General features: G+C 42.3%; 1 pseudogene; it reads right to left on the bottom strand.

Moving 5' to 3' along the window:
• Positions 1 to 215: 215 nt before the first annotated feature.
• Positions 216 to 1,179, bottom strand: LOC102884490 (annotated as a pseudogene).
• Positions 1,180 to 4,269: the final 3,090 nt, after the last annotated feature.

Below are 4,269 nucleotides of genomic sequence, written 5' to 3'. Positions count from 1 at the left end.
AAGCCTGGGGTTTTTTTTTTTTCTTTTTTCTTTTTGGCTGGATACAGTGAACTTTATTGATGGTGCGTGACAAAGTAGGGCTCCCTAAGCCCCTCCTCTTCTTCAGGGGTTTTGGGATGAAAACTGGAAGTCAGGAGATTCTTAGTGTACTGGGGGATCAATTTGTGGCAAGGACTCCCCAGGAGCTGAGGGCCTCTTCCTCTCACTGAGGCTGGTGGTCCAGGGGTCTCTTACTCCTTGAAGGCCATGTGGACCATAAGGTCCACCACCATGTTGTTGTAGCCAAATTCATTGTCATACCAGGAAATGAGCTTGACAAAGTGGTCATTGAGGGCAATGCCAGCCCAGCATCGAAGGTAGAAGAGTGTGTATCACTGTTAAAGTTTCAGGAAACAACCTGGTCTTCAGTATAGCCCAGGATGCCCTTGAGGGGACTCTCTGACGTCTGCTTCACTACTTTCTTGATGTCATCGTATTTGCCAGCTTTCTCCCAGCGGCAGTTCAGATCCACAACTGACACGTTGTGGGTAGGGACACAGAAGGCCATGCCGGTAAGCTTCCCATTCAGCTCAGGGATAACCTTGCCCACAGCCTTGTCAGTTCCAGTAGAAGCAGGGAGGATATTCTGGGCAGCCCCTTTGCCATCACGCTACAGCTTCCCAGAGGGGCTGTCCACAGTCTTCTGGGTGGCAGTGGTGGTGTGGACTGTCGTCATGAGTCCTTCCATGATGCCAAAGTTGTCATGGATGACCTTGGCCAGGGGGACCAAGCAGTTGGTAGTGCAGGAGGCATTACTGACAATCTTGAGGAAGTTGTCATACTTCTCATGGTTCATACCCATCACAAACATGCGGGCATCTGCAGAAGGGGCAGAAATGATGACCCACTTGGCTCCATCCTTCAAGTGAGCCCCAGCCTTCTCCAAGGGAGTGAAGACAGCAGTAGACTCCACAACATATTCAGCACCGCGTTGCCCCATTTGATATTGGTGGGATCTCGCTCCTGGAAGATGGTGATGGGCTTTCCTTTGATGACAAGCTTCCCATTCTCAACCTTGACTGTGCCTTTGAACTTGCCATGGGTGGAATCATACTGGAACATGTAGACCATGTAGTTGAGGTCAATGAAGGGGTCATTGATGGCAACAATATCCACTTTGCCAAGTTAAAAACAGCCCTGGTGACCAAGCACCCAATAATGCCAAATCCGTTTACTCTGACCTTCACAATCATGTCTCAAGCTCGCGGCTGGCACTGTGCAGGGGGACGCGGCTGTCTGTTGAACAGGAGGAGCAGAGAGCCCAGGCCTGGGTTTTAATCCTGCTCTCTTCTGTAATTCAACCTCTCTTAGCCTCAGTTTAGCCACCTTTGAAATGGAATATTAATGCCTTTCTTTGAGGTTAGAGATAATGTAACAATGCCAAGGATTAGAACTCATACAGCACATAAATTAGGATCTGGCAGGTAAATAGGTGCCCTACGAATAAAGGTAGTTAATCAATCCATCTATCCATCAATTTACTTATTAATTTTATTTCTTTTTCCTGCTCTTTGTCAGTTCTTGGTATCAGCTACACAGTCAAGCTAAGAAGAAGAAATAGAGTATCATTTAGAGATGTCATGAAAAAGAACCAGCTTCTTTCAGAAAGCATCATTTTCAGAGGACTATCCCATGCCTTTAGAGAAGTGCACGCAGGGGTTCTAGCTTAATATTTCCCAATCATTTAGATGTTGAGAGCAGTGGAAACCAGGAAGTGAGCTGATTTCCCCCTATAAAAGGGAGGCTCACACTGCTTTCTTCATCATGAATGTTTGTCTTGGGGCTCACACATTGACTCTAAGGTGTCCATTTGTCTATCTGCCCAGCTACCCTGCAGCACAACTCTGATCAAATATTCCACTTCCACAGTCCTCTTGTTCTCACCCTTTGGATTGAAGAGTTCTTATGCTACTTGTCTCTGTGCTTTTGAAATGTGCCTGACTGATCTTCTTTGGATCATTTTAATCCTTTGTTTTTAACATTAATTTATTTCTGATTATCAAAGTAATATTATAAAAATCTGAAACAAACAAACAAACAAACAAACAACAAAGAGGAAAAGAACAAGTCCTGCTAATTGCCTCACCTAGAAATGTCAGACCTACTATCATCTCCCCAGCCTTTTTGTACCTAGCACACCTGTAGTCTCTCCCCTGCCCGGCGAAAAAAAATAGAATCTTATGATGTTTATTATGGCATGTGCTTTCTTTACACAACAATGTATTATAAACATTTCCTTCACGTCATTAAATATTTTGTCTTATTCTTGTTTGAGTCTCTTTTATTTCTCAGAACCATAGTGAGAGCACCCAAGTGGGAAGTCAGGAAACCAGGGACCCACTTGGCTGGGTGACTGGGTAAATTATCCGGTCTTCACCTGGATGATCTACACACTCTGTCCCAGCATTAAAAGTTTATGATTCCAAACAGCATAGCAAACTTTTCTTTAAAAAAAAAAAAAAATGGATTCTGGGTTTTAAAAACACAGAACTGTCTTAAGCCCAGGTTTTCATACACTCAAATATGTGCGATCTTCGTAAGGGGAAAAAATGGTGATTATCAAAGGTCCTCTATGCACGTCAGATGCTATTCAGGAAAGAAGGAAGAAATGCTTAAAATGCTCCAATGAGATATGTACCTCTCCCTTGCTGGCCTCATCGCTGGTACGAGTTGCTCTAGTTGCTGTTGCTGGTGGCTTGCTACATTTGAACTCTGATCTCTACCCAGCCTTCAGGCTTTTATAGTTTATTTAGCCAGATTTTTATGGCTGTGGCCGATCATGGCTCCTCTTTTTTTTTTCTCTCTACTTTAGCACTCTGACTGCCCTCACAGAAGTCTTATGTGTATTATTTGTGGAAAATGTTTCAAGAAGCTTCAGAACCTCTCTTTTCTGAATTAAAAAGAAAAATCATGATAGATTCTGTGACCAACTGAATGTTCTTTTTACTGAGCAGAGTTTTCACCATTAAACCTAATTTTATAGTGATTCCATTTTATTCTATCAAGTCACAAATTCTCAGTTTTAAAAGTCTAATATTTCAAGGATTGTTTTCACCAAAATACTTTCTAATTTCTATGACTAGATTATAGGAGGTCAGATGGAAACAAATCAAAACAAATAATTTTTTTAAAGCAGATGAAATAAACAAGCAGTATTTCTAAGAGAAAACGAGGAAATAAAGGCATAAAACACACACGCATACACATATACTACTTATTTAATCACCATGTTCGTTGAAAATAATTGGCAAATGTCACATTAATTTCACATAAATGTTTCGGTGGAGTTCAGTGAAGGGGATTTGGAATCCGAAGACCTGCTGGATGTGTCATCCTTAGCAAGTCATTGAGCCTCTCTCACTTGTAATATGGGACAGTAATACTGCCCCGTGAGTATCAACTGAGAAAGTGAAAGTAAAAGCAAATCTAAACTGTAAAGTAAAATGCAAATGCAAGGGAAAAAAAAAAAAAGCAAAGGAGTTCAGTGAAGGGGATTTGGAATCCGAAGACCTGCTGGATGTGTCATCCTTAGCAAGTCATTGAGCCTCTCTCACTTGTAATATGGGACAGTAATACTGCCCCGTGAGTATCAACTGAGAAAGTGAAAGTAAAAGCAAATCTAAACTGTAAAGTAAAATGCAAATGCAAGGGAAAAAAAAAAAAAAGCAAGGTTTCTTGAAGCTCATAGTATGAGAACTCAAAAGATGCTAATTTCCTCAAGGATTTTAATTTCTTTTACAGAGGTTCCCGAGAGTGATGCTTCTGAGTTATCCTTTTGGACTTAGGTTGCTGACTGAGCCAGCCTCAAGGCCTAGCTTTCCCTGGCAGAGACAACCTTAAGCCTGTCTTAGACCTTAAGTATGGTCCAGTGGACAGAACAGCGACTTCAAGAGCCAGACTGTCTGACCTCAGCTTTACCAGTTGCCCTTGCTTAATGAGGTTAATATTTAACTTCTTAGTGAGTCATTCTCTAAGATTCCACACTTAGGCAATTAGCATCATCATCTACATCAGTGCATTATGGTCAAGAGGAAGTTGAGAAGACAACTAGGAGAGGAGAATTTTTATGACCCTGGGAAATGACTCCTCTGGACCGAAGTGGCAGGTGGGGCAGGGGCATAGTGGTGAGTGTGTTGGAGTCAGGCCCAGCATGCTTGGGCTGGTACCATCTCTGCCTGCTGTACCTCAGTTTGGTGACCTGGAAAATGACAATATTTCTTGTTCTACATG

This window comes from Pteropus alecto, unplaced genomic scaffold, assembly GCF_000325575.1.
Source record: "Pteropus alecto unplaced genomic scaffold, ASM32557v1 scaffold33, whole genome shotgun sequence".
Classification (NCBI taxonomy): Eukaryota; Metazoa; Chordata; class Mammalia; order Chiroptera; family Pteropodidae; genus Pteropus; species Pteropus alecto.
Note: the sequence above shows the minus strand (reverse complement) of the source record. Positions and strands in the feature narration are given on the sequence as shown.